Here is a 23,932-nt window from a genome sequence, read left to right on the forward strand (position 1 = left end):
TTTCTCATACTTGATGGCCAGATCCTGGGCTTTTCCTGGTTTGGATCACGCAGTAATGTGATACCTCACTGAAACAGTCTGTTGAACCTGGTTTCGATGAATATTTTAGAGGACAACGCATGTTAGGTCTAGGTTGGGTCTTGGATTTGCTCTCATCTGGCTCATACTTTCGCATATTTCTCATACTTGATGTACAGATACTGGGCTTTTTCTGGTTTGGATCACGTAGTAATGTGGTACCACACTGAAACAGTCTATTAATCCTGGTTTCGAACAATATTTTAGAGGATAGCGCATGTTAGGTCTAGGATAGGTCTGAGGTTTGCTCTCATCAGGCTCATACATTCACATTTTCCGCATACTTGTTGGCCAGATCCCGGGCTTTTTCGGGTTTGGATCACGTGGTAATGTGGTATCACAATGAAACAGTCTACTAAACCTGGTTTCGAACAATATTTTAGAGGATAACGCATGTTAGGTCTAGGTTAGGTCTTGGATTTGCACTCATCAGGCTCATACTTTAGCAAATTTCTTATACTTGATGGCCAGATCCTGGGCTTTTACTGGTTTCGATCACGTAGTAATGTGGTACCACACTGAAACAGTCGACTAAACCTGGTCTCGATCAATATTTTACAGAATAACGCATGTTAGGTCTAGGTTAGGTCTTGGATTTGCTCTCATCAGGCTCATACTTTGGCATTCTTCACGTACTTGTTGAACAGATCCTTTGCTTTTTCTGGTTTGGAACACATAGAAATGTGGTACCACACTGAAACAGTCAATTAAACCTGGTTTCGATCAATATTTTTGAGGATAACGCATGTTAGGTCTAGGTCAGGTCTTGGGTTTGCACTCATCAGGCTCATACTTTCGCATATTTCTCATACTTGATGGCCAGATCCTGGGCTTTTTCTGGTTTGGATCAGGTAGTAATGTGGTTCCACACTGAAACAGTCCATTAAACCTGGTTTCGATCTATATTTTAGTGGATAACGCATGCTAGGTCTAGGTTAGGTCTGGGATTTGACCTCATTAGGGTCATACTTTCGCAGTTTTAACATACATGTTGACCTGATAGAGTGTTTTTTTCTGGTATGGATCACGTAAAAATGTGGTACCACACTGAAACAGTCCATTAAACCTGGTTTCGATCAATATTTTAGAGGATAACGCATGTCAGGTCTATGTTAGGTCTGGGATTTGCTCTCATCAGGGTCACACTTTCGCATATTTCTCATACTTGATGATCAGATTCTGGGCTTTTTCTGGTTTGGATCACGCAGTAATGTGGTACCACACTGAAACAGTCTATAAAACCTGGTTTCGATGAATATTTTAGAGGACAACGAATGTTAGGTCTATGTTAGGTCTTGGATTTACTCTCATCAGGCTTATACTTTCGCATGTTTCTCATACTTGATGGCCAGAACCTGGGCTTTTTCTGATTTGGACCACGCAGTAATGTGGTACCACACTGAAACAGTCCATTAAACCTGCTTTCGATCAATATTTTAGAGGATAACGCATGTTAGGTCTAGGTTAGGTCTTCGATTTGCACTCATCAGGCTCATACTTTCGCATATTTCGCAAACTCGTTGACCAGATCCTGGGCTTTTTCTCGATTGGATCACGTGGTAATGTGGTACCACACTGAAGCAGTCAATTAAACCTATTCTGGGTCAACATTTCAAAGGATAACGCATGTTAGGTCTATGTTAGGTCTGGGATTTACTCTCATCAGGCTTATACTTCCGCATATTTCTCACACTTGATGGCCAGATAATGGGCCTTTTTTGGTTTGGATCACGTAGTAATGTGGTACCACACTGAAACAGTCGATTAAACCTGGTTTCGGTCAATATTTTAGAGGATAACGCATGTTAGGTCTAGGTTAGGTCTGGGATAAGCTCTCATCAGGCTCATACTTTTGCATATTTCTCATACTTGATGGCCAGATTCTGGGCTTTTTCTGGTTTGGATCACGTAGTAATGTGGTACCACACTGAAGCAGTCTATTAAACCTGGTTTCGAACAATATTTTAGAGGATAACGCATGTTAGGTCTGGGATAGGTCTGAGGTTAGCTGTCATCAGGCTCATACATTCACATTTTCCGCATACTTGTTGGCCAGATCCCGGGCTTTTTCGGGTTTGCATCACGTGGTAATGTGGCATCACAATGAAACAGTCTACTAAACCTGGTTTCGATCAATATTTTAGAGGATAACGCATGTTAGGTCTAGGTTAGGTCTTGGATTTGCACTCATCAGGCTCATACTTTCGCATATTTCTCATACTTGATGGCCAGATTCTGGGCTTTTTTTGGTTTGAATCACGTAGTAATGTGGTACCACACTGAAACAGTCGACTAAACCTGGTCTCGATCAATATTTTAGAGGATAACGCATGTTAGGTCTAGGTTAGGTCTTGGATTTGCTCTCATCAGGCTCATACTTTGGCATTCTTCACATACTTGTTGAACAGATCCTTTGCTTTTTCTGGTTTGCAACACATAGAAATGTGGTACCACACTGAAACAGTCAATTAAACCTGGTTTCGATCAATATTTTAGAGGATAACGCATGTTAGGTCTAGGTTTGGTCTTGGATTTGCTCTCATCAGGCTTATACTTTCGCATATTTCTCGTACTTGATGGCCAGATTCTGGGCTTTTTCTTGTTTGGATCACGTAAAAATGTGGTACCACACTGAAACAGTCTATTAAACCTGGTTTCGATCAATATTTTAGAGGATAACGCATGTTAGGTCTAGGTTGGGTCTTGGATTTGCTCTCATCTGGCTCATACTTTCGCATATTTCTCATACTTGATGTACAGATACTGGGCTTTTTCTGGTTTGGATCACGTAGTAATGTGGTACCACACTGAAACAGTCTATTAATCCTGGTTTCGAACAATATTTTAGAGGATAGCGCATGTTAGGTCTAGGATAGGTCTGAGGTTTGCTCTCATCAGGCTCATCCATTCACATTTTCCGCATACTTGTTGGCCAGATCCCGGGCTTTTTCTGATTTGGATCACGTAGTAATGTGGTTTCACACTGAAACAGTCCATTAAACCTGGTTTCGATCTATATTTTAGTGGATAACGCATGCTAGGTCTAGGTTAGGTCTGGGATTTGACCTCATTAGGGTCATACTTTCGCAGTTTTAACATACATGTTGACCTGATAGAGTGTTTTTTTCTGGTATGGATCACGTAAAAATGTGGTACCACACTGAAACAGTCCATTAAACCTGGTTTCGATCAATATTTTAGAGGATAACGCATGTTAGGTCTAGGTTAGGTCTTGGATTTGCACTCATCAGCCTCATACATTCGCATATTTCTCATACTTGATGGCCAGATCCTGGGCTTTTCCTGGTTTGGATCACGCAGTAATGTGATACCTCACTGAAACAGTCTATTGAACCTGGTTTCGATGAATATTTTAGAGGACAACGCATGTTAGGTCTAGGTTGGGTCTTGGATTTGCTCTCATCTGGCTCATACTTTCGCATATTTCTCATACTTGATGTACAGATACTGGGCTTTTTCTGGTTTGGATCACGTAGTAATGTGGTACCACACTGAAACAGTCTATTAATCCTGGTTTCGAACAATATTTTAGAGGATAGCGCATGTTAGGTCTAGGATAGGTCTGAGGTTTGCTCTCATCAGGCTCATACATTCACATTTTCCGCATACTTGTTGGCCAGATCCCGGGCTTTTTCGGGTTTGGATCACGTGGTAATGTGGTATCACAATGAAACAGTCTACTAAACCTGGTTTCGAACAATATTTTAGAGGATAACGCATGTTAGGTCTAGGTTAGGTCTTGGATTTGCACTCATCAGGCTCATACTTTCGCATATTTCCCATACTTGATGGCCAGATGCTGGGCTTTTCTTGGTTTGGATCACGTAGTAATGTGGTACCACACTGAAACAATCCATTGAACCTGGTTTCGACCAATATTTTAGAGGATAACGCATGTTAGGTCTAGGTTAGGTCTGGGATTTGCTCTCATCAGGCTCATACTTTCGCACATTTCTCATACTTGATGGCCAGTTTCAGGGCTTTTTCTGGTTGGGATCACATAGTAATGTGGTTCCACACTGAAAGAGTCCATTAAACCTGGTTTCGATCTATATTTTAGAGGATAACGCATGTTAGGTCTAGGTTAGGTCTGGGATTTGACCTCATTAGGGTCATACTTTCGCAGTTTTAACATACATGTTGACCTGATAGAGTGTTTTTTTCTGGTATGGATCACGTAAAAATGTGGTACCACACTGAAACAGTCGACTAAACCTGGTCTCGATCAACATTTTAGAGGATAACGCATGTTAGGTCTAGGTTAGGTCTTGGATTTGCTCTCATCAGGCTCATACTTTGGCATTCTTCACGTACTTGTTGAACAGATCCTTTGCTTTTTCTGGTTTGGAACACATAGAAATGTGGTACCACACTGAAACAGTCAATTAAACCTGGTTTCGATCAATATTTTTGAGGATAACGCATGTTAGGTCTAGGTCAGGTCTTGGGTTTGCACTCATCAGGCTCATACTTTCGCATATTTCTCATACTTGATGGCCAGATCCTGGGCTTTTTCTGGTTTGGATCAGGTAGTAATGTGGTTCCACACTGAAACAGTCCATTAAACCTGGTTTCGATCTATATTTTAGTGGATAACGCATGCTAGGTCTAGGTTAGGTCTGGGATTTGACCTCATTAGGGTCATACTTTCGCAGTTTTAACATACATGTTGACCTGATAGAGTGTTTTTTTCTGGTATGGATCACGTAAAAATGTGGTACCACACTGAAACAGTCCATTAAACCTGGTTTCGATCAATATTTTAGAGGATAACGCATGTTAGGTCTAGGTTAGGTCTTGGATTTGCACTCATCAGCCTCATACATTCGCATATTTCTCATACTTGATGGCCAGATCCTGGGCTTTTCCTGGTTTGGATCACGCAGTAATGTGATACCTCACTGAAACAGTCTGTTGAACCTGGTTTCGATGAATATTTTAGAGGACAACGCATGTTAGGTCTAGGTTGGGTCTTGGATTTGCTCTCATCTGGCTCATACTTTCGCATATTTCTCATACTTGATGTACAGATACTGGGCTTTTTCTGGTTTGGATCACGTAGTAATGTGGTACCACACTGAAACAGTCTATTAATCCTGGTTTCGAACAATATTTTAGAGGATAGCGCATGTTAGGTCTAGGATAGGTCTGAGGTTTGCTCTCATCAGGCTCATACATTCACATTTTCCGCATACTTGTTGGCCAGATCCCGGGCTTTTTCGGGTTTGGATCACGTGGTAATGTGGTATCACAATGAAACAGTCTACTAAACCTGGTTTCGAACAATATTTTAGAGGATAACGCATGTTAGGTCTAGGTTAGGTCTTGGATTTGCACTCATCAGGCTCATACTTTAGCAAATTTCTTATACTTGATGGCCAGATCCTGGGCTTTTACTGGTTTCGATCACGTAGTAATGTGGTACCACACTGAAACAGTCGACTAAACCTGGTCTCGATCAATATTTTACAGGATAACGCATGTTAGGTCTAGGTTAGGTCTTGGATTTGCTCTCATCAGGCTCATACTTTGGCATTCTTCACGTACTTGTTGAACAGATCCTTTGCTTTTTCTGGTTTGGAACACATAGAAATGTGGTACCACACTGAAACAGTCAATTAAACCTGGTTTCGATCAATATTTTTGAGGATAACGCATGTTAGGTCTAGGTCAGGTCTTGGGTTTGCACTCATCAGGCTCATACTTTCGCATATTTCTCATACTTGATGGCCAGATCCTGGGCTTTTTCTGGTTTGGATCAGGTAGTAATGTGGCTCCACACTGAAACAGTCCATTAAACCTGGTTTCGATCTATATTTTAGTGGATAACGCATGCTAGGTCTAGGTTAGGTCTGGGATTTGACCTCATTAGGGTCATACTTTCGCAGTTTTAACATACATGTTGACCTGATAGAGTGTTTTTTTCTGGTATGGATCACGTAAAAATGTGGTACCACACTGAAACAGTCCATTAAACCTGGTTTCGATCAATATTTTAGAGGATAACGCATGTCAGGTCTATGTTAGGTCTGGGATTTGCTCTCATCAGGGTCACACTTTCGCATATTTCTCATACTTGATGATCAGATTCTGGGCTTTTTCTGGTTTGGATCACGCAGTAATGTGGTACCACACTGAAACAGTCTATAAAACCTGGTTTCGATGAATATTTTAGAGGACAACGAATGTTAGGTCTAGGTTAGGTCTTGGATTTGCTCTCATCAGGCTTATACTTTCGCATATTTCTCACACTTGATGGCCAGATAATGGGCTTTTTTTGGTTTGGATCACGTAGTAATGTGGTACCACACTGAAACAGTCGATTAAACCTGGTTTCGATCTATATTTTAGAGGATAACGCATGTTAGGTCTATGTTAGGTCTTGGATTTACTCTCATCAGGCTTATACTTTCGCATATTTCTCATACTTGATGGCCAGAACCTGGGCTTTTTCTGATTTGGACCACGCAGTAATGTGGTACCACACTGAAACAGTCCATTAAACCTGCTTTCGATCAATATTTTAGAGGATAACGCATGTTAGGTCTAGGTTAGGTCTTCGATTTGCACTCATCAGGCTCATACTTTCGCATATTTCGCAAACTCGTTGACCAGATCCTGGGCTTTTTCTCGTTTGGATCACGTGGTAATGTGGTACCACACTGAAGCAGTCAATTAAACCTATTCTGGGTCAACATTTCAAAGGATAACGCATGTTAGGTCTATGTTAGGTCTGGGATTTACTCTCATCAGGCTTATACTTTCGCATATTTCTCACACTTGATGGCCAGATAATGGGCCTTTTTTGGTTTGGATCACGTAGTAATGTGGTACCACACTGAAACAGTCGATTAAACCTGGTTTCGGTCAATATTTTAGAGGATAACGCATGTTAGGTCTAGGTTAGGTCTGGGATAAGCTCTCATCAGGCTCATACTTTTGCATATTTCTCATACTTGATGGCCAGATTCTGGGCTTTTTCTGGTTTGGATCACGTAGTAATGTGGTACCACACTGAAGCAGTCTATTAAACCTGGTTTCGAACAATATTTTAGAGGATAACGCATGTTAGGTCTGGGATAGGTCTGAGGTTAGCTGTCATCAGGCTCATACATTCACATTTTCCGCATACTTGTTGGCCAGATCCCGGGCTTTTTCGGGTTTGCATCACGTGGTAATGTGGCATCACAATGAAACAGTCTACTAAACCTGGTTTCGATCAATATTTTAGAGGATAACGCATGTTAGGTCTAGGTTAGGTCTTGGATTTGCACTCATCAGGCTCATACTTTCGCATATTTCTCATACTTGATGGCCAGATTCTGGGCTTTTTTTGGTTTGAATCACGTAGTAATGTGGTACCACACTGAAACAGTCGACTAAACCTGGTCTCGATCAATATTTTAGAGGATAACGCATGTTAGGTCTAGGTTAGGTCTTGGATTTGCTCTCATCAGGCTCATACTTTGGCATTCTTCACATACTTGTTGAACAGATCCTTTGCTTTTTCTGGTTTGCAACACATAGAAATGTGGTACCACACTGAAACAGTCAATTAAACCTGGTTTCGATCAATATTTTAGAGGATAACGCATGTTAGGTCTAGGTTTGGTCTTGGATTTGCTCTCATCAGGCTTATACTTTCGCATATTTCTCGTACTTGATGGCCAGATTCTGGGCTTTTTCTTGTTTGGATCACGTAAAAATGTGGTACCACACTGAAACAGTCTATTAAACCTGGTTTCGATCAATATTTTAGAGGATAACGCATGTTAGGTCTAGGTTGGGTCTTGGATTTGCTCTCATCTGGCTCATACTTTCGCATATTTCTCATACTTGATGTACAGATACTGGGCTTTTTCTGGTTTGGATCACGTAGTAATGTGGTACCACACTGAAACAGTCTATTAATCCTGGTTTCGAACAATATTTTAGAGGATAGCGCATGTTAGGTCTAGGATAGGTCTGAGGTTTGCTCTCATCAGGCTCATCCATTCACATTTTCCGCATACTTGTTGGCCAGATCCCGGGCTTTTTCTGATTTGGATCACGTAGTAATGTGGTTTCACACTGAAACAGTCCATTAAACCTGGTTTCGATCTATATTTTAGTGGATAACGCATGCTAGGTCTAGGTTAGGTCTGGGATTTGACCTCATTAGGGTCATACTTTCGCAGTTTTAACATACATGTTGACCTGATAGAGTGTTTTTTTCTGGTATGGATCACGTAAAAATGTGGTACCACACTGAAACAGTCCATTAAACCTGGTTTCGATCAATATTTTAGAGGATAACGCATGTTAGGTCTAGGTTAGGTCTTGGATTTGCACTCATCAGCCTCATACATTCGCATATTTCTCATACTTGATGGCCAGATCCTGGGCTTTTCCTGGTTTGGATCACGCAGTAATGTGATACCTCACTGAAACAGTCTATTGAACCTGGTTTCGATGAATATTTTAGAGGACAACGCATGTTAGGTCTAGGTTGGGTCTTGGATTTGCTCTCATCTGGCTCATACTTTCGCATATTTCTCATACTTGATGTACAGATACTGGGCTTTTTCTGGTTTGGATCACGTAGTAATGTGGTACCACACTGAAACAGTCTATTAATCCTGGTTTCGAACAATATTTTAGAGGATAGCGCATGTTAGGTCTAGGATAGGTCTGAGGTTTGCTCTCATCAGGCTCATACATTCACATTTTCCGCATACTTGTTGGCCAGATCCCGGGCTTTTTCGGGTTTGGATCACGTGGTAATGTGGTATCACAATGAAACAGTCTACTAAACCTGGTTTCGAACAATATTTTAGAGGATAACGCATGTTAGGTCTAGGTTAGGTCTTGGATTTGCACTCATCAGGCTCATACTTTCGCATATTTCCCATACTTGATGGCCAGATGCTGGGCTTTTCTTGGTTTGGATCACGTAGTAATGTGGTACCACACTGAAACAATCCATTGAACCTGGTTTCGACCAATATTTTAGAGGATAACGCATGTTAGGTCTAGGTTAGGTCTGGGATTTGCTCTCATCAGGCTCATACTTTCGCACATTTCTCATACTTGATGGCCAGTTTCAGGGCTTTTACTGGTTTCGATCACGTAGTAATGTGGTACCACTCTGAAACAGTCGACTAAACCTGGTCTCGATCAACATTTTAGAGGATAACGCATGTTAGGTCTAGGTTAGGTCTTGGATTTGCTCTCATCAGGCTCATACTTTGGCATTCTTCACGTACTTGTTGAACAGATCCTTTGCTTTTTCTGGTTTGGAACACATAGAAATGTGGTACCACACTGAAACAGTCAATTAAACCTGGTTTCGATCAATATTTTTGAGGATCACGCATGTTAGGTCTAGGTCAGGTCTTGGGTTTGCACTCATCAGGCTCATACTTTCGCATATTTCTCATACTTGATGATCAGATTCTGGGCTTTTTCTGGTTTGGATCACGCAGTAATGTGGTACCACACTGAAACAGTCTATAAAACCTGGTTTCGATGAATATTTTAGAGGACAACGAATGTTAGGTCTAGGTTAGGTCTTGGATTTGCTCTCATCAGGCTTATACTTTCGCATATTTCTCACACTCGATGGCCAGATAATGGGCTTTTTTTGGTTTGGATCACGTAGTAATGTGGTACCACACTGAAACAGTCGATTAAACCTGGTTTCGATCTATATTTTAGAGGATAACGCATGTTAGGTCTATGTTAGGTCTTGGATTTACTCTCATCAGGCTTATACTTTCGCATATTTCTCATACTTGATGGCCAGAACCTGGGCTTTTTCTGATTTGGACCACGCAGTAATGTGGTACCACACTGAAACAGTCCATTAAACCTGGTTTCGATCAATATTTTAGAGGATAACGCATGTTAGGTCTAGGTTAGGTCTTCGATTTGCACTCATACTTTCGCATATTTCGCAAACTCGTTGACCAGATCCTGGGCTTTTTCTCGTTTGGATCACGTGGTAATGTGGTACTACACTGAAGCAGTCAATTAAACCTATTCTGGGTCAACATTTCAAAGGATAACGCATGTTAGGTCTATGTTAGGTCTGGGATTTACTCTCATCAGGCTTATACTTTCGCATATTTCTCACACTTGATGGCCAGATAATGGGCCTTTTTTGGTTTGGATCACGTAGTAATGTGGTACCACACTGAAACAGTCGATTAAACCTGGTTTCGGTCAATATTTTAGAGGATAACGCATGTTAGGTCTAGGTTAGGTCTGGGATATGCTCTCATCAGGCTCATACTTTTGCATATTTCTCATACTTGATGGCCAGATTCTGGGCTTTTTCTGGTTTGGATCACGTAGTAATGTGGTACCACACTGAAGCAGTCTATTAAACCTGGTTTCGAACAATATTTTAGAGGATAACGCATGTTAGGTCTGGGATAGGTCTGAGGTTAGCTCTCATCAGGCTCATACATTCACATTTTCCGCATACTTGTTGGCCAGATCCCGGGCTTTTTCGGGTTTGCATCACGTGGTAATGTGGCATCACAATGAAACAGTCTACTAAACCTGGTTTCGATCAATATTTTAGAGGATAACGCATGTTAGGTCTAGGTTAGGTCTTGGATTTGCACTCATCAGGCTCATACTTTCGCATATTTCTCATACTTGATGGCCAGATTCTGGGCTTTTTTTGGTTTGAATCACGTAGTAATGTGGTACCACACTGAAACAATCCATTGGACCTGGTTTCGATCAATATTTTAGAGGATTACGCATGTTAGGTCTAGGTTAGGTCTGGGATTTGCTCTCATCAGGCTCATACTTTCGCATATTTCTCATACTTGATGGCCAGATTCTGGGCTTTTTTTGGTTTGGATCACGTAGTAATGTGGTACCACACTGAAACAATCCATTGAACCTGCTTTCGATCAATATTTTAGAGGATTACGCATGTTAGGTCTAGGTTAGGTCTGGGATTTGCTCTCATCAGGCTCATACTTTCGCACATTTCTCATACTTGATGGCCAGTTTCAGGGCTTTCTCTGGTTGGGATCACATAGTAATGTGGTTCCACACTGAAACAGTCCATTAAACCTGGTTTCGATCTATATTTTAGAGGATAACGCATGTTAGGTCTAGGTTAGGTCTTGGATTTGCACTCATCAGGCTCATACTTTCGCAAATTTCTTATACTTGATGTACAGATACTGGGCTTTTTCTGGTTTGGATCACGTAGTAATGTGGTACCACACTGAAACAGTCTATTAATCCTGGTTTCGAACAATATTTTAGAGGATAGCGCATGTTAGGTCTAGGATAGGTCTGAGGTTTGCTCTCATCAGGCTCATCCATTCACATTTTCCGCATACTTGTTGGCCAGATCCCGGGCTTTTTCTGATTTGGATCACGTAGTAATGTGGTTTCACACTGAAACAGTCCATTAAACCTGGTTTCGATCTATATTTTAGTGGATAACGCATGCTAGGTCTAGGTTAGGTCTGGGATTTGACCTCATTAGGGTCATACTTTCGCAGTTTTAACATACATGTTGACCTGATAGAGTGTTTTTTTCTGGTATGGATCACGTAAAAATGTGGTACCACACTGAAACAGTCCATTAAACCTGGTTTCGATCAATATTTTAGAGGATAACGCATGTTAGGTCTAGGTTAGGTCTTGGATTTGCACTCATCAGCCTCATACATTCGCATATTTCTCATACTTGATGGCCAGATCCTGGGCTTTTCCTGGTTTGGATCACGCAGTAATGTGATACCTCACTGAAACAGTCTATTGAACCTGGTTTCGATGAATATTTTAGAGGACAACGCATGTTAGGTCTAGGTTGGGTCTTGGATTTGCTCTCATCTGGCTCATACTTTCGCATATTTCTCATACTTGATGTACAGATACTGGGCTTTTTCTGGTTTGGATCACGTAGTAATGTGGTACCACACTGAAACAGTCTATTAATCCTGGTTTCGAACAATATTTTAGAGGATAGCGCATGTTAGGTCTAGGATAGGTCTGAGGTTTGCTCTCATCAGGCTCATACATTCACATTTTCCGCATACTTGTTGGCCAGATCCCGGGCTTTTTCGGGTTTGGATCACGTGGTAATGTGGTATCACAATGAAACAGTCTACTAAACCTGGTTTCGAACAATATTTTAGAGGATAACGCATGTTAGGTCTAGGTTAGGTCTTGGATTTGCACTCATCAGGCTCATACTTTCGCATATTTCCCATACTTGATGGCCAGATGCTGGGCTTTTCTTGGTTTGGATCACGTAGTAATGTGGTACCACACTGAAACAATCCATTGAACCTGGTTTCGACCAATATTTTAGAGGATAACGCATGTTAGGTCTAGGTTAGGTCTGGGATTTGCTCTCATCAGGCTCATACTTTCGCACATTTCTCATACTTGATGGCCAGTTTCAGGGCTTTTACTGGTTTCGATCACGTAGTAATGTGGTACCACTCTGAAACAGTCGACTAAACCTGGTCTCGATCAACATTTTAGAGGATAACGCATGTTAGGTCTAGGTTAGGTCTTGGATTTGCTCTCATCAGGCTCATACTTTGGCATTCTTCACGTACTTGTTGAACAGATCCTTTGCTTTTTCTGGTTTGGAACACATAGAAATGTGGTACCACACTGAAACAGTCAATTAAACCTGGTTTCGATCAATATTTTTGAGGATCACGCATGTTAGGTCTAGGTCAGGTCTTGGGTTTGCACTCATCAGGCTCATACTTTCGCATATTTCTCATACTTGATGATCAGATTCTGGGCTTTTTCTGGTTTGGATCACGCAGTAATGTGGTACCACACTGAAACAGTCTATAAAACCTGGTTTCGATGAATATTTTAGAGGACAACGAATGTTAGGTCTAGGTTAGGTCTTGGATTTGCTCTCATCAGGCTTATACTTTCGCATATTTCTCACACTCGATGGCCAGATAATGGGCTTTTTTTGGTTTGGATCACGTAGTAATGTGGTACCACACTGAAACAGTCGATTAAACCTGGTTTCGATCTATATTTTAGAGGATAACGCATGTTAGGTCTATGTTAGGTCTTGGATTTACTCTCATCAGGCTTATACTTTCGCATATTTCTCATACTTGATGGCCAGAACCTGGGCTTTTTCTGATTTGGACCACGCAGTAATGTGGTACCACACTGAAACAGTCCATTAAACCTGGTTTCGATCAATATTTTAGAGGATAACGCATGTTAGGTCTAGGTTAGGTCTTCGATTTGCACTCATACTTTCGCATATTTCGCAAACTCGTTGACCAGATCCTGGGCTTTTTCTCGTTTGGATCACGTGGTAATGTGGTACTACACTGAAGCAGTCAATTAAACCTATTCTGGGTCAACATTTCAAAGGATAACGCATGTTAGGTCTATGTTAGGTCTGGGATTTACTCTCATCAGGCTTATACTTTCGCATATTTCTCACACTTGATGGCCAGATAATGGGCCTTTTTTGGTTTGGATCACGTAGTAATGTGGTACCACACTGAAACAGTCGATTAAACCTGGTTTCGGTCAATATTTTAGAGGATAACGCATGTTAGGTCTAGGTTAGGTCTGGGATATGCTCTCATCAGGCTCATACTTTTGCATATTTCTCATACTTGATGGCCAGATTCTGGGCTTTTTCTGGTTTGGATCACGTAGTAATGTGGTACCACACTGAAGCAGTCTATTAAACCTGGTTTCGAACAATATTTTAGAGGATAACGCATGTTAGGTCTGGGATAGGTCTGAGGTTAGCTCTCATCAGGCTCATACATTCACATTTTCCGCATACTTGTTGGCCAGATCCCGGGCTTTTTCGGGTTTGCATCACGTGGTAATGTGGCATCACAATGAAACAGTCTACTAAACCTGGTTTCGATCAATATTTTAGAGGATAACGCATGTTAGGTCTAGGTTAGGTCTTGGATTTGCACTCATCAGGCTCATACTTTCGCATATTTCTCATACTTGATGGCCAGATTCTGGGCTTTTTTTGGTTTGAATCACGTAGTAATGTGGTACCACACTGAAACAATCCATTGGACCTGGTTTCGATCAATATTTTAGAGGATTACGCATGTTAGGTCTAGGTTAGGTCTGGGATTTGCTCTCATCAGGCTCATACTTTCGCATATTTCTCATACTTGATGGCCAGATTCTGGGCTTTTTTTGGTTTGGATCACGTAGTAATGTGGTACCACACTGAAACAATCCATTGAACCTGCTTTCGATCAATATTTTAGAGGATTACGCATGTTAGGTCTAGGTTAGGTCTGGGATTTGCTCTCATCAGGCTCATACTTTCGCACATTTCTCATACTTGATGGCCAGTTTCAGGGCTTTCTCTGGTTGGGATCACATAGTAATGTGGTTCCACACTGAAACAGTCCATTAAACCTGGTTTCGATCTATATTTTAGAGGATAACGCATGTTAGGTCTAGGTTAGGTCTTGGATTTGCACTCATCAGGCTCATACTTTCGCAAATTTCTTATACTTGATGGCCAGATCCTGGGCTTTTTCTGGTTTGGATCACGTAGTAATGTGGTACCACACTGAAACAGTCGACTAAACCTGGTCTCGATCAATATTTTAGAGGATAACGCATGTTAGGTCTAGGTTAGGTCTTGGATTTGCTCTCATCAGGCTCATACTTTGACATTCTTCACATACTTGTTGAACAGATCCTTTGCTTTTTCCGGTTTGCAACACATAGAAATGTGGTACCACACTGAAACAGTCAATTAAACCTGGTTTCGATCAATATTTTAGAGGATAACGCATGTTAGGTCTAGGTTTGGTCTTGGATTTGCTCTCATCAGGCTTATACTTTCGCATATTTCTCGTACTTGATGGCCAGATTCTGGGCTTTTTCTTGTTTGGATCACGTAAAAATGTGGTACCACACTGAAACAGTCTATTAAACCTGGTTTCGATCAATATTTTAGAGGATAACGCATGTTAGGTCTAGGTTAGGTCTTGGATTTGCACTCATCAGGCTCATACTTTCGCTTATCTCGCAAACTCGTTGAGCAGATCCTGGGCTTTTTCTCGTTTGGATCACGTGGTAATGTGGTACCACACTGAAACAGTCAATTAAACCTATTCTGAGTCAACATTTCAAAGGATAACGCATGTTAGGTCTATGTTAGGTCTGGGATTTGCTCTCATCAGGCCCACACTTTCGCATATTTCTCATACTTGGTGGCCAGATTCTGGGCTTTTTCTGGTTTGGATCACGCAGTAATGTGGCACCATACTGAAACAGTCGACTAAACCTGGTCTCGATCAATATTTTAGAGGATAACGCATGTTAGGTCTAGGTTAGGTCTTGGATTTGCTCTCATCAGGCTCATACTTTGGCATTCTTCACATACTTGTTGAACAGATCCTTTGCTTTTTCTGGTTTGCAACACATAGAAATGTGGTACCACACTGAAACAGTCAATTAAACCTGGTTTCGATCAATATTTTAGAGGATAACACATGTTAGGTCTAGGTTAGGCCTTGGATTTGCACTCATCAGCCTCATACATTCGCATATTTCTCATACTTGATGGCCAGATCCTGGGGTTTTCCTGGTTTGGATCACGCAGTAATGTCATACCACACTGAAACAGTCTATTAAACCTGGTTTCGATGAATATTTTAGAGGACAACGCATGTTAGGTCTAGGTTAGGTCCTGGATTTGCTCTCATCTGGCTCATACTTTGGCATTCTTCACATACTTGTTGAACAGATCCTTTGGTTTTTCTGGATTGGAACACATAGAAATGTGGTACCACACTGAAACAGTCAATTAAACCTGGTTTCGATCAATATTTTAGAGGATAACGCATGTTAGGTCTAGGTTTGGTCTTGGATTTGCTCTCATCAGGCTTATACTTTCGCATATTTCTCGTACTTGATGGCCAGATTCTGGGCTTTTTCTGGTTTGGATCACGTAAAAATGTGGTACCACAATGAAACAGTCCATTAAACCTGGTTTCGATCAATATTTTAGAGGATAACGCATGTTAGGTCTAGGTCAGGTCTTGGGTTTGCACTCATCAGGCTCATACTTTCGCATATTTCTCATACTTGATGGCCAGATCCAGGGCTTTTTCTGGTTTGGATCACGTGGTAATGTGGTATCACAATGAAGCAGTCTACTAAACCTGGTCTCGATCAATATTTTAGAGGATAACGCATGTTAGGTCTAGGTTAGGTCTTGGATTTGCACTCATCAGGCTCATACTTTCGCAAATTTCTTATACTTGATGGCCAGATCCTGGGCTTTTTCTGGTTTGGATCACGTAGTAATGTGGTACCACACTGAAACAGTCGACTAAACCTGGTCTCGATCAATATTTTAGAGGATAACGCATGTTAGGTCTAGGTTAGGTCTTGGATTTGCTCTCATCAGGCTCAAACTTTGGCATTCTTCACATACTTGTTGAACAGATCCTTTGCTTTTTCTGGTTTGGAACACATAGAAATGTGGTACCACACTGAAACAGTCAATTAAGCCTGGTTTCGATCAATATTTTAGAGGATAACGCATGTTAGGTCTAGGTTTGGTCTTGGATTTGCTCTCATCAGGCTTATACTTTCGCATATTTCTCGTACTTGATGGCCAGATTCTCGGCTTTTTCTTGTTTGGATCACGTAAAAATGTGGTACCACACTGAAACAGTCCATTAAACCTGGTTTCGATCAATATTTTAGAGGATAACGCATGTTAGGTCTAGGTCAGGCCTTGGGTTTGCACTCATCAGGCTCATACTTTCGCATATTTCTCATACTTGATGGCGAAATCCTGGGCTTTTTCTGGTTTGGATCACGTAGTAATGTGGTTCCACACTGAAGCAGTCCATTAAACCTGGTTTCGATCTATATTTTAGTGGATAACGCATGCTAGGTTTAGGTTAGGTCTGGGATTTGACCCCATTAGGGTCATACTTTCGCAGTTTTAACATACATGTTGACCTGATAGAGTGTTTTTTTCTGGAATGGATCACGTAAAAATGTGGTACCACACTGAAACAGTCCATTAAACCTGGTTTCGATCAATATTTTAGAGGATAACGCATGTCAGGTCTATGTTAGGTCTGGGATTTGCTCTCATCAGGCTCACACTTTCGCATATTTCTCATACTTAATGACCAGATTCTGGGCTTTTTCTGGTTTGGATCACGCAGTAATGTGGTACCACACTGAAACAGTCTATAAAACCTGGTTTCGATGAATATTTTAGAGGACAACGAATGTTAGGTCTAGGTTAGGTCTTGGATTTGCTCTCATCAGGCTTATACTTTCGCATATTTCTCACACTTGATGGCCAGATAATGGGCTTTTTTTGGTTTGGATCAGGTAGTAATGTGGTACCACACTGAAACAGTCGATTAAACCTGGTTTCGATCTATATTTTAGAGGATAACGCATGTTAGGTCTATGTTAGGTCTTGGATTTGCTCTCATCAGGCTTATACTTTCGCATATTTCTCATACTTGATGGCCAGAACCTGGGCTTTTTCTGATTTGGACCACGCAGTAATGTGGAACCACACTGAAACAGTCTACTAAACCTGGTTTCGATCAATATTTTAGAGGATAACGCATGTTAGGTCTAGGTTAGGTCTTCGATTTGCACTCATCAGGCTCATACTTTCGCATATTTCGCAAACTCGTTGTCCAGATCCTGGGCTTTTTCTCGTTTGGATCACGTGGTAATGTGGTACCACACTGAAGCAGTCAATTAAACCTATTCTGGGTCAACATTTCAAAGGATAACGCATGTTAGGTCTATGTTAGGTCTGGGATTTATTCTCATCAGGCTTATACTTTCGCATATTTCTCACACTTGATGGCCAGATAATGGGCTTTTTTTGGTTTGGATCACGTAGTAATGTGGTACCACACAGAAACAGTCGATTAAACCTGGTTTCGGTCAATATTTTAGAGGATAACGCATGTTAGGTCTAGGTTAGGTCTGGGATATGCTCTCATCAGGCTTATACTTTCGCATATTTCTCATACTTGATGTACAGATCCTGGGCTTTTTCTGGCTTGGATCACGTAGTAATGTGGTACCACACTGAAACAGTCTATTAAACCTGGTTTCGAACAATATTTTAGAGGATAGCGCATGTTAGGTCTAGGTTAGGTCTTGGATTTGCACTCATCAGGCTCATACTTTCGCATATTTCGCAAACTCGTTGACCAGATCCTGGGCTTTTTCTCGTTTGGATCACGTGGTAATGTGGTACCACACTGAAACAGTCAATTAAACCTATTCTGGGTCAACATTTCAAAGGATAACGCATGTTAGGTCTATGTTAGGTCTGGGATTTGCTCTCATCAGGCCAACACTTTCGCATATTTCTCATACTTGGTGGCCAGATTCTGGGCTTTTTCTGGTTTGGATCACGCAGTAATGTGGCACCATACTGAAACAATCTATTAATCGTGGTTTCGATCAATATTTTAGAGGATAACGCATGTTAGGTCTAGGTTAGGCCTTGGATTTGCACTCATCAGCCTCATACATTCGCATATTTCTCATACTTGATGGCCAGATCCTGGGCTTTTCCTGGTTTGGATCACGCAGTAATGTGATACCACACTGAAACAGTCTATTAAACCTGGTTTCGATCAATATTTTAGAGGACAACGCATGTTAGGTCTAGGTTAGGTCCGGGATTTGCTCTCATCTGGCTCATACTTTGGCATTCTTCACATACTTGTTGAACAGATCCTTTGGTTTTTCTGGATTGGAACACATAGAAATGTGGTACCACACTGAAACAGTCAATTAAACCTGGTTTCGATCAATATTTTAGAGGATAACGCATGTTAGGTCTAGGTTTGGTCTTGGATTTGCTCTCATCAGGCTTATACTTTCGCATATTTCTCGTACTTGATGGCCAGATTCTGGGCTTTTTCTGGTTTGGATCACGCAGTAATGTGGTACCACACTGAAACAGTCTACTAAACCCGGTTTCGATCAATATTTTAGAGGATAACGCATGTTAGGTCTAGGTTGGGCCTTGGATTTCCACTCATCAGGCTCATACTTTCGCATATTTCTCATACTTGGTGGCCAGATTCTGGGCTTTTTCTGGTTTGGATCACGCAGTAATGTGGTTCCACACTGAAACAGTCAATTAAACCTGGTTTAGATCAATATTTTAGAGGATAACGCATGGTAGGTCTAGGTTTGGTCTTGGATTTGCTCTCATCAGGCTTATACTTTCGCATATTTCTCGTACTTGATGGCCAGATTCTGGGCTTTTTCTGGTTTGGATCACGTAAAAATGTGGTACCACACTGAAACAGACCATTAAACCTGGTTTCGATCAATATTTTAGAGGATAACGCATGTTAGGTCTAGGTCAGGTCTTGGGTTTGCACTCATCAGGCTCATCCTTTCGCATATTTCTCATACTTGATGGCCAGATCCTGGGCTTTTTCTGGTTTGGATCACGTAGTAATGTGGTTCCACACTGAAACAGTCCATTAAACCTGGTTTCGATCTATATTTTAGAGGATAACGCATGTTAGGTCTAGGTTAGGTCTTGGATTTGCACTCATCAGGTTCATACTTTCGCAAATTTCTTATACTTGATGGCCAGATCCTGGGCTTTTTCTGGTTTGGATCACGTAGTAATGTGGTACCACACTGAAACAGTCGACTAAACCTGGTCTCGATCAATATTTTAGAGGATAACGCATGTTAGGTCTAGGTTAGGTCTTGGATTTGCTCTCATCTGGCTCATACTTTCGCATATTTCTCATACTTGATGTACAGATACTGGGCTTTTTCTGGTTTGGATCACGTAGTAACGTGGTACCACACTGAAACAGTCTATTGATCCTGGTTTCGATCAATATTTTAGAGGATAACGCATGTTAGGTCTAGGTCAGGTCTTGGGTTTGCACTCATCAGGCTCATACTTTCGCATATTTCTCATACTTGATGGCCAGATCCTGGGCTTTTTCTGGTTTGGATCACGTAGTAATGTGGTTCCACACTGAAACAGTCCATTAAACCTGGTTTCGATCTATATTTTAGTGGATAACGCATGCTAGGTCTAGGTTAGGTCTGGGATTTGACCTCATTAGGGTCATACTTTCGCAGTTTTAACATACATGTTGACCTGATAGAGTGTTTTTTTCTGGTATGGATCACGTAAAAATGTGGTACCACACTGAAGCAGTCAATTAAACCTGGTTTCGATCAATATTTTAGAGGATAACGCATGTTAGGTCTAGGTTTGGTCTTGGATTTGCTCTCATCAGGCTTATACTTTCGCATATTTCTCGTACTTGATGGCCAGATTCTCGGCTTTTTCTTGTTTGGATCACGTAAAAATGTGGTACCACACTGAAACAGTCCATTAAACCTGGTTTCGATCAATATTTTAGAGGATAACGCATGTTAGGTCTAGGTCAGGTCTTGGGTTTGCACTCATCAGGCTCATACTTTCGCATATTTCTCATACTTGATGGCCAGATACTGGGCTTTTTCTGGTTTGGATCAGGTAGTAATGTGGTTCCACACTGAAACAGTCCATTAAACCTGGTTTCGATCTATATTTTAGTGGATAACGCAAGCTAGGTCTAGGTTAGGTCTGGGATTTGACCTCATTAGGGACATACTTTCGCAGTTTTAACATACATGTTGACCTGATAGAGTGTTTTTTTCTGGTATGGATCACGTAAAAATGTGGTACCACACTGGAACAGTCCATTAAACCTGGTTTCGATCAATATTTTAGTGGATAACGCATGTCAGGTCTATGTTAGGTCTGGGATTTGCTCTCGTCAGGGTCACACTTTCGCATATTTCTCATACTTGATGATCAGATTCTGGGCTTTTTCAGGTTTGGATCACGCAGTAATGTGGTACCACACTGATACAGTCTATAAAACCTGGTTTCGATGAATATTTTAGAGGACAACGTATGTTAGGTCTAGGTTAGGTCTTGGATTTGCTCTCATCAGGCTTATACTTTCGCATATTCCTCACACTTGATGGCCAGATAATGGGCTTTTTTTGGTTTGGATCACGTAGTAGTGTGGTACCACACTGAAACAGTCGATTAAACCTGGTTTCGATCTATATTTTAGAGGATAACGCATGTTAGGTCTATGTTAGGTCTTGGATTTGCTCTCATCAGGCTTATACTTTCGCATATTTCTCATACTTGATGGCCAGAACCTGGGCTTTTTCTGATTTGGACCACGCAGTAATGTGGTACCACACTGAAACAGTCTATTAAACCTGGTTTCGATCAATATTTTAGAGGATAACGCATGTTAGGTCTAGGTTAGGTCTTCGATTTGCACTCATCAGGCTCATACTTTCGCATATTTCGCAAACTCGTTGACCAGATCCTGGGCTTTTCCTCGTTTGGATCACGTGGTAATGTGGTACCACACTGAAGCAGTCAATTAAACCTATTCTGGGTCAACATTTCAAAGGATAACGCATGTTAGGTCTATGTTAGGTCTGGGATTTACTCTCATCAGGCTTATACTTTCGCATATTTCTCACACTTGATGGCCAGATAATGGGCTTTTTTTGGTTTGGATCACGTAGTAATGTGGTACCACACTGAAACAGTCGATTAAACCTGGTTTCGGTCAATATTTTAGAGGATAACGCATGTTAGGTCTAGGTTAGGTCTTGGATTTGCACTCATCAGGTTCATACTTTCGCAAATTTCTTATACTTGATGGCCAGATCCTGGGCTTTTTCTGGTTTGGATCACGTAGTAATGTGGTACCACACTGAAACAGTCGACTAAACCTGGTCTCGATCAATATTTTAGAGGATAACGCATGTTAGGTCTAGGTTAGGTCTTGGATTTGCTCTCATCAGGCTCAAACTTTGGCATTCTTCACATACTTGTTGAACAGATCCTTTGCTTTTTCTGGTTTGGAACACATAGAAATGTGGTACCACACTGAAACAGTCAATTAAGCCTGGTTTCGATCAATATTTTAGAGGATAACGCATGTTAGGTCTAGGTTTGGTCTTGGATTTGCTCTCATCAGGCTTATACTTTCGCATATTTCTCGTACTTGATGGCCAGATTCTCGGCTTTTTCTTGTTTGGATCACGTAAAAATGTGGTACCACACTGAAACAGTCCATTAAACCTGGTTTCGATCAATATTTTAGAGGATAACGCATGTTAGGTCTAGGTCAGGCCTTGGGTTTGCACTCATCAGGCTCATACTTTCGCATATTTCTCATACTTGATGGCGAAATCCTGGGCTTTTTCTGGTTTGGATCACGTAGTAATGTGGTTCCACACTGAAGCAGTCCATTAAACCTGGTTTCGATCTATATTTTAGTGGATAACGCATGCTAGGTTTAGGTTAGGTCTGGGATTTGACCCCATTAGGGTCATACTTTCGCAGTTTTAACATACATGTTGACCTGATAGAGTGTTTTTTTCTGGAATGGATCACGTAAAAATGTGGTACCACACTGAAACAGTCCATTAAACCTGGTTTCGATCAATATTTTAGAGGATAACGCATGTCAGGTCTATGTTAGGTCTGGGATTTGCTCTCATCAGGCTCACACTTTCGCATATTTCTCATACTTAATGACCAGATTCTGGGCTTTTTCTGGTTTGGATCACGCAGTAATGTGGTACCACACTGAAACAGTCTATAAAACCTGGTTTCGATGAATATTTTAGAGGACAACGAATGTTAGGTCTAGGTTAGGTCTTGGATTTGCTCTCATCAGGCTTATACTTTCGCATATTTCTCACACTTGATGGCCAGATAATGGGCTTTTTTTGGTTTGGATCAGGTAGTAATGTGGTACCACACTGAAACAGTCGATTAAACCTGGTTTCGATCTATATTTTAGAGGATAACGCATGTTAGGTCTATGTTAGGTCTTGGATTTGCTCTCATCAGGCTTATACTTTCGCATATTTCTCATACTTGATGGCCAGAACCTGGGCTTTTTCTGATTTGGACCACGCGGTAATGTGGAACCACACTGAAACAGTCTATTAAACCTGGTTTCGATCAATATTTTAGAGGATAACGCATGTTAGGTCTAGGTTAGGTCTTCGATTTGCACTCATCAGGCTCATACTTTCGCATATTTCGCAAACTCGTTGACCAGATCCTGGGCTTTTTCTCGTTTGGATCACGTGGTAATGTGGTACCACACTGAAGCAGTCAACTAAACCTATTCTGGGTCAACATTTCAAAGGATAACGCATGTTAGGTCTATGTTAGGTCTGGGATGTATTCTCATCAGGCTTATACTTTCGCATATTTCTCACACTTGATGGCCAGATAATGGGCTTTTTTTGGTTTGGATCACGTAGTAATGTGGTACCACACAGAAACAGTCGATTAAACCTGGTTTCGGTCAATATTTTAGAGGATAACGCATGTTAGGTCTAGGTTAGGTCTGGGATATGCTCTCATCAGGCTTATACTTTCGCATATTTCTCATACTTGATGTACAGATCCTGGGCTTTTTCTGGCTTGGATCACGTAGTAATGTGGTACCACACTGAAACAGTCTATTAAACCTGGTTTCGAACAATATTTTAGAGGATAGCGCATGTTAGGTCTAGGTTAGGTCTTGGATTTGCACTCATCAGGCTCATACTTTCGCATATTTCGCAAACTCGTTGACCAGATCCTGGGCTTTTTCTCGTTTGGATCACGTGGTAATGTGGTACCACACTGAAACAGTCAATTAAACCTATTCTGGGTCAACATTTCAAAGGATAACGCATGTTAGGTCTATGTTAGGTCTGGGATTTGCTCTCATCAGGCCCACACTTTCGCATATTT

Source organism: Colletes latitarsis, chromosome 4, assembly GCF_051014445.1.
Source record: "Colletes latitarsis isolate SP2378_abdomen chromosome 4, iyColLati1, whole genome shotgun sequence".
Classification (NCBI taxonomy): Eukaryota; Metazoa; Arthropoda; class Insecta; order Hymenoptera; family Colletidae; genus Colletes; species Colletes latitarsis.